Consider the following 8,728-nt stretch of genomic DNA (forward strand, 5'->3'; position numbering starts at 1 on the left):
AAGAGCACTAACTTTGGAAGAGGATAAAAATGTGGTGAATTTCAGCTAAACCACTTAATAGCCACGTGATTTCTCTTACCCTCAGTCTTTTCATCTGCAAAATATGAACAATTATACTGAGAAGGTTGTTGATTAAATAATATATGTAAAGTTTACCCCAAAGCTAGCAGATCAAGGCCTCTATTGTTATATGACATTTATGGAGCACACGCTAGATATCAGCCTCTGCCGGGGGCTTGCTTCATAGCAATCCTATGAGCCGGAGAGGCTCTGAGCTAGCAAGTACTATGTCCAAGATTATGCAACTAAATGAGAAGCATTTTTAAGTCCAATTTTCCATCTGATTTCAAAGCTGTTATCGTTTCTGCTGTCTCACAGAGCATGGCTATGAATCCCCTTCTGATACATATCTGTGAATGTTCACTTTAGGCCCACTGGTGAAGATCTGCTTTTCATATATTTATATGGGCTCCAGCCTTTGTGGTCTGATGTGTGTAGCTCATTGTAGGGATGTGCCAAGTTTGCCTAACCATGCTATATTTAAGAAAGTAACCTCAGGAAGACTCAAAGGATTTTACATGCAACCCTGATCATAACCCAAGATGAAAAGGATGATAAACCTTTTCATCTTGGGTTATGATTTACAGCCCACACAGCATTTTATACAGAATTCTTTGTTACTGTTACCTACCATGTCATCATAGTTTTGTTTTTTCTTTTCTTTTCTTCTTTCTTTCTTTTTCTTTCTTTCTTTCTTTTTTTCTTTTTTCTTTTTTTTTTTTAAACAAAGCTGTCTCTCTTTCTGGAATAGAATTCCTCAAGGGCACAAGTCATGCTTGATAAATGAATGAATGGATGAATGAAAAGTGATTACGTATTATTTTCCCAGTATGAAAAGATGAGGTCTTCACAAGGCCTTTGAAGACAAGGACCGTAAATTCTCCCTACACCAGCATGTAGTGATTATCCATTTGAGATTTACTGACTACAGTTGAATCAAGTTGACTAGAAGTTGCCCTCAAGATACTTCTTTAAAGACAGCCCACTTTAGAGTGCCAGTCTTTCCCCTAAACTAAATCCAAAGAGCATTTTTAAAATTCAAATTTCTTCTCTAGAGAATTTAAGATTTTCTTGAGATTCAACAATAGTAACACTTATAAACAGATAAAATGTATATATAAGTCACAAAATTGTATTGCTAAAGTGGCTTTTATATTTATTTGAGATGGAGTCTCACTCTTTCTCCCAGGCTGGTGTGCGGTGGCATGATCTCAGCTCACTGCAACTTCCATCTCCTGGGTTCAAGCAACTCTCCTGCTTCAGCCTCCTAAGTAGTTGAGATTACAGGCACCACCACGCCATGCTAATTTTTGTTATTTTTAGTAGAGATGGGGTTTTGCCACATTGGCCAGGCTGGTCTCGAACTCCTGACTTCAAGAGATCCACTCACCTCAGTTTCCCAAAGTGCTGGGATTACAGGTGTGAGCCACTGTGTGTGGCCTTAAAGTTGCTTTTTAAACCAAGGGTGCTGGTTGGGTATGGTGGCTCAAGAGTCAGAGGCTGCAGTGATGAGCTATCAGCTTGAGCTATGATCAAGTCACTGTACTCCAGCCTGGGTAACAGAGTGAGACCCCCCATCTCTAAAAACACAAAACACAACGAAACAAAAAAAACCTGAGAGTGCTATGTCCCTCTTATATCCCTCATCTGGGAAAAAACAAAAAAACAAAAAAAAAACCACCTCACAGAAGTGTTATGAGTATTAAATAAACTAACATATACAGAACACCTAGCATAGTGCTTACTCACCTCATTCTTTCACTTAAAAATATATTTCCAGAGCTCCTGCTATGTGCCACATAGACAATGTTCTAGCCACTAATGGAGCGACAGCAAACGAGAGACAAAATCCTACCCTCATGAAACTTACATGGGGGTTGCAGGAGGTGCAGAATGGCAGGCCAGAAATTCAACAAGTAAGCAAATGAACAGTGCTACAGAGAAAGGTTAAAGAAAGGCAGGAGAGCAGAAGTGCTAGGAGGTGCTGGTTTGGATAGAGCAGTCATTAAGGGCCTCACCGAGCAGTAATTCTTGAGCACAGGGCAGATGAACTGAGAGTGTACTGTAGGGATGCCCGGACAAAAGCATCTCAGACAGAAAGGACAGGAAACAGATCCCCTGGGATGGAAGTATGCTTGACTCAATAAAAGCCAAGTGGGGTCTCTTCTCACCTCTACTCCCACACCTGAGCCCTTTGGTTTTCTTAATGGTGGCTCCTGTGATGATATTGATTTTAGGTGCATAAGTATTGGCCATGCCTGCACATAGATGGAGAGACCTCATTGATAAAAACCTGCTCCTTGCAGTGTGCTTCAAATGCATAAAGAAAAGTAGCTAAGATGAAGTTCTCTGTGGAAGACTATTTCTGTTCATGACTATTTGATTTACAATGTTGTAAAAGGTGACTGGGTTTCCAGGCTAGACCACAGGACCCTACCTAATGTCTCACGTAGATGGAACGTGGGGCACTTGTAATAGAATACAGTGGAAGACAACCCTGTTACCACTGTGTAGCATGATGTTCTAAATTCTGTTCCAGCTCTGACATTCCATATTTCTATGATATATAAAAGGAGCAAAGGGAAAATTCATTACCTGTAGTAGAAGTTGAATGGGCCTTTGTGGGTTGACCTGGAGACCCAACACACACTTATAACATTCTGTTTGCAGAAAAATGAGTTCTGGGTTTCAAGTGCTACACTTACCGACATTCAGAACATAGACCATTTATGAATTGGAGACTTCCTGTGGTAGGTGAGAGTGTCCCTGGTGGCAACGGGCAGGAAGAGATTAAAGAGCAAAGCCCAGAACTACTGTAGCTGGAGCCTTAATGAGGGAAACACTGATCATGACGGACAACCCAGACAGAGTCCTCGGAGAGCCGCCAGCCACCACATTGCACCGCTAGTGCCGGTACAGCATTCAGGAACACTGCGAGTCATGGAGTGCCCTGCACAACCTTCTGTAGAAGTCAACTGATAGAGCCCTCTAAAGAAAGGACCCGAAAAAATGTCAATGTACTTTTCTTTTTACATTCTTGGGGGTACGTTTTCTTCCCCCTCATCATCTGTCTCTTGTATTGTTACAGTAGAAATGCAAAGTGGAAAAAAATTGTATTTTGGCTAACAGTTATTCAGGATAGGATAGGATGTTGTAGCAAAACACTAAACTTGAAAACTAGGCATTATTCAGAGAGAAAAAGTTCTTCCAAATGCTTTGATCTCCTGCTTTAATATATGAGAATCCAGACGGGACCACAAAAGTCTATATAGGAAATAAAAAGAGGTGAGAGGAAAGTCTATTTAGTCCCAGGAAGGTGTGGGAAAGAGAAAGAAGCCGACGGGGCAGGTGAGACCACAAGCTTCTCCTTCATACCCCCCACTCCTGCAACCTTGGGGTGTGGTGGGAGCGGGAGGAGGTTGGGTGTCTCAGAACATTCAGCCAGGTAAAAGAACATTTAGTAAAGGTATGCTTGTCCCAGGATGAGGGAGCGTAAATCCATACAGGTCAGCGCTATCAACGGATGTCCTGCAGAACCCTTTTCCCCTGCACTGTCTGATAAGTTGGAAATTGAGAGTAACTCTTCAGACACTTTTATGGCAATTTGACGTTGTTGCAACATCCAAGCATGTGGTCTATGGAGCCATCCCGTGAAACAGGGAGGAGGCGTGTTCACCTGCTGTCGCACTCGCACGCTGAGTCACAGCAGGCGCGAGCTGTGTGCTAGATGTGGGAGGGAGAACGAGCAGTCAACAAGAAGCCAACAATGCATAAAGTTTTCAGAAAATCAGCATTTGGGTATTTTAACTTGCTATTTTCATTATCATTTTACTTTTTAGTCAAGCCTATTATATAATTTATAGCTAATGTTGTTCACTAAATTAAAGAAGTTAAATTTGTACTATTTTTTACCCTAATTGATAAGCAGTGAAATAAGCTTTTCCAGGCTGTATTTTTTTAAGAAATTGATCACAATTTCTGATTCAAGAAATACATGATTATTGTAGAAAATTTGGAAAATATAAAAAATGCCAGTTTCCTAGAATCTAACAATACACTTGCCAAATGCTGTTTTCTATACATAGATATATATGTCCTGTAAAGGACATTCAGTAAAGTGTGCTGAATGTGGCAGTAGTGATAAACCAGATAACAATGGAAGTGATTCCAAAGAAACAAAAATCAAAGGTCCTCATGTAGTTTTAGTCTGAAGTATAATCTCTATAAATTTTGTAACCAGATTGAAGATGAGGTGCTAAAACTGTAGTGTTAGTTGCAGAGAAGTACTGGCTAATAATGCAATAAAACCATCTGAACTTAAGTGGCATTTACAGGTGAGAAATTTTTTAGAAGTTTAAAGTCAAAGCAATTATTTGAAAAAAAGAATATTGAGTCAGCGAACTAACAGAAGCAAATGCTCAGAATTTCTCATTTAAACATCAGTGCTTTGCTGCTACATATAAACGAATACATCAGGTTAGTCACACTACAACTGTATACATAATTGCTAAGAAGGCAGTGAAAAATTGCATCAAAAATGTTTGCTTGGAAATTTCAGATGAATCTGTAGCCAAGAAGGTAACTCTAGTACCACTTACCCCTTTGGTTTTTTGGGGTTTTTTGGGTTTTTTTGAGACGGAGTCTCGCTCTGTCGCCCAGGCTGGAGTGCGGTGGCCGGATCTCGGCTCACTACAAGCTCCGCCTCCCGGGTTCACATCATTCTCCTGCCTCAGCCTCCTGAGTAGCTGGGACTACAGGTGCCCGCCACCTCGTCCGGCTAGTTTTTTTGTATTTTTTAGTAGAGACGGGGTTTCACCATGTTAGCCAGGGTGGTCTCGATCTCCTGACCTCGTGATCCGCCCATCTCGGCCTCCCAAAGTGCTAGGATTACAGGCTTGAGCCACTGCGCCCAGCCTTTTTTTTTTTTTAGACAGAGTCTCGTTCTTGTCACCCAGGCTGGAGTGCAGTGGCATGATCTCAGCTCACTGCAACCTCTGCCTCCTGGGTTCAAGCGATTCTCCTGTCTCAGCCTCCTGAGTAGCCTGGATTACAGGTGTGCACCACCATGCCCGGCTAATTTTTGTGTTTTTAGTAGAGACGGGGTTTCACCACTTGGGTCAGGCTGGTCTCAAACTCCTGAGCTAGTGATCCACCCGCCTTGGCCTCCCAAAATGCTGGGATTACAGGCGTGAGCCACCGCACCCAGCCTCTAGTACCACTTTCTAATGACTCTATAACCTGACATGTTTAGGAAGTGGCTAATGATCTATGAGACCAACTCAAGAACAAACGAAGCCAGTCAAGTAGTTTTCTTTTTGAGAGGAAAGAGGGTGCAATTACTGATTAAACTAGGACAGCAGGCATAAATCCGCACAGTTCAGGCAAACCATGATGAATGATCAATCTATTCAAGAACCTCAAACTCAGTACATGGCACAGAAGTAAATTCATCAACTTTGTTTCAAACCTCATCTTTCTCCTATATTCTCTATAGTATTTACTAATATCACTTAGGTATGCAAGCCAGAAACCTGAAAGCAGTCTCTGACATGTTCTTTCTACCCCTTCATCCCCATATCCTCATCCTACTCCTTCAACTGGGCCTCATTAATATTTCTTGGATGTATTTGTTTCTCTATATTCCTACCCTTACTGCTCTGGTACAGGCTCTCACCTTTCTAACCAGTCTATAATGCTAACAAAGTGTTGTCTGTTTCAACTTGATGAACACACACATATTGCCAACTTGGTATAAAGGAAAAATTGTGTTTAACAACTTAATCACTGTGAAACACAGCTAGCTCGGAACATATACAACTGGGAAGGACTATATTATAAGTAACTATGATGAAGAGTTTAAGTTTCATGTGTGAATATGGTCTGGTGGTATAGTTCCAGTGACAGGAAAACATCGTGGAATGGTTACCCAGCTTAAGGAGCTTGTGCCAGTGACTGTTACTTAATTTCTAGTTTTCTTCATTGAGAAAAGCCTGTTAAAAACTTTCTACAAGTCAGCTGAACTACACAGTGTGCTTAGTGATATAGTAAAAACTGAATGACCTCACAGCCAATATGTTCAATTCAAATCATTTTCTTTATTATGTGTTAATATGGATACTGATCCAAATAATAACAATCGTTTCTTGATGAGGTGGGATGGTCATTGAAGGGAAACATTCTATCAAGTCAAGAATGTTTGAACTATGAAATGAAGCCATAGTTATGTTTCTGCAAGATAAGAAATGAATTTAGTCCTAACTTTTGCAGATATGAAACGGACAGTAAGACTTGCTTACTTGTTTGATGTCTTCAATATTTTTAATGATCACGACACTACCATGCAAGGAAGGGAAGCAGTACATTCTTCAAAAGTAGACAAGATCGAAGGGTAAACACGAAAGTTAGGAGCTTGGAATCAGAGTTTCTGCGTATTGGAATGACAATAGTTACCATACAGTTACCATAATAATCTCATTATAGCACACCTGAGGAAAGTAATTGTCATACATCTTATGCATTTTATAGAATGTTTTCATATATCCATTCAAAGAGTCATACACAGGAAATTCATGTATGTAAAATCTATTTCTTTTATTAAATGATAGTTGAACTATTCCACTGTAACAAGAAAATACTAGAACTTTTTTCTTTTTTTTCTTTTTCTTTTCTTTTTTTTTTTTTTTTTTTTTTTTTTTTTTTTTTTTTTTTTTTTTTGTGATAGGGTCTCTCTTGTCACCCAGGCTGGAGTGCAATGGCGCTATCTCGGCTCACTGCAACCTCCCCCTCCCAGTTAAGCAATTCTCCTGCCTCAGGCTCCCAAGTAGCTGGGATTACAGGCACCCACCACCACGCCCAGCTAATTTTTGTATTTTTAGTAGAGATGGGGTTTCACTACGTTAGTCAGGCTGGTCTCAAACTCCTGACCTCAGGTGATCCACCCGCCTTGGCCTCCCAAAGTGCTGGGATTACAGGCATGAGCCACCACACCTGGCCCATTTTTAAATTAATTTTGATTAATGTTTAATATTCAAAATGTCAGTAGAAGGTACACATAATTCATAAATAAATATGCATATACTGGCAATGTGGGCCCCAGTAGTCTGCTGATTGGGGTGTACTATCATCAAAATTTGGAGTCTGTTGATTTAGAAGACAGAAATATCACAATATTTTAGCTGATGTGATTAAAAATTTGATTTCATTCTTTAATTTCCCCTGAATTGAGTCCTTCTGATACTGTTCTTCCATATGTCTATATGAAAAGAGAATGTTGAAGATACAGACTTTGAATCACAGTTCCAGACTGATGATCATGCTTTCTCATGATAAATTAAGAGGTTTCTGATTACAACTTACTTTGCCATGTACTTAAGTACAGAAAACTGTAAAGAGTCCAGTCCATTTTTTCTCACTAAGAAGAGTAGTTGACGGAGGTGTTGACCTCCATCTCCTGCACTTGGTCTCTAGCCTGAGTTGGTCTCTCAGACTCTGATGAGTCTGAAGCCTTACCTATGGGGAATCTTGGTCAGGAACCCTCCAGCAAAGCACCTGCCAGCAGTCTTCTTCTGAACCAGCAGTTCTCAGATTGTATTTTTATCCCACCCCATCCCCGCTGCATAGTTCTGCTTTAGTCCAGTTTACATTTTCAGCTTTGGCATAAGATTTCCTTCTAAGAACAGTTAGAAGCTAGTGCCTTGCTTTGCTGCCACTATTTGCATCTGCTCTCAATGCTGAGCTATCTGGTTTCAACTAATATTACCTGCAAACCTACAAAGACACGTCTTTTCTCAGATGGGCATGTGTCTTTACTAGCTTTTATTTGTCTACCTCCACATCAGCCTGAGGTGCTCCCTGCCCCGCAACCTCCCCTCAACATCTCAGAATTCCTGGAATTCCTCTGGCAACACCTTTGTCAGTTTCTGCCTGTGGCCTCCTTAAAGCCAGAGCTCTCCATTGTGTGTGCCTTCTGTAGACTCCAGCACAGCTCTTTCTACATAGAAATACATAGTTACTTTCAGTGGCAAACACCACAATTACTTTTGCACCAACTGAATAGCTGTCAACTCCCCTAAAGGCTGCCTCCAACCTCCTCCTCCCTACCCTCACTGTTCAAACTCTCTCTCCTCCTCTCTATTCTCCCTGGATCACCCCATGATACAACAACTGAAAGGTTAATGCCTGCCCTGGCAGGGGACTTCAGACCCTTCCTAGCCCTACTGCCTTGCAAATCACTCCCGCTGCTTAAATAGCATTGAGAGAGGCATAAGATTAAGGTAATTAACATTTGCTGAACCCTCTAAGGCAAGGAATTATGGAGGGGAAGCCTTTGACACCACCTGGGCATGCTCTTGGCTTTTCTACATGGATCTTCCTCTGTGGAGGAAGAAACTAACTAGCTTTTCATGTAGTTTCATGATTTGATGATCTTTTTGTCTGCCATATACATAAAGAGAGGAATATATTTTCCTTCTTTCAGGGGCCAGTAGATAATGCCCTCTTCACAGAAGTCTCATACTTGTTGGAAAAATTCTCAATAGGGCCACTAGAGCAGGTGAGTCTCTGAGGGGGCGGGGAGGGTGGTGGTGGATCTTAGCTGGTGCCAAGACCGTCTGGAAAGGGCACACAGAGCAAGGAGACAGGATCATGTGCTCCCTTGTGAAGGAGTGGA

The sequence above is a fragment of the Theropithecus gelada genome, chromosome 13 (assembly GCF_003255815.1).
Source record: "Theropithecus gelada isolate Dixy chromosome 13, Tgel_1.0, whole genome shotgun sequence".
Lineage (NCBI taxonomy): Eukaryota > Metazoa > Chordata > Mammalia > Primates > Cercopithecidae > Theropithecus > Theropithecus gelada.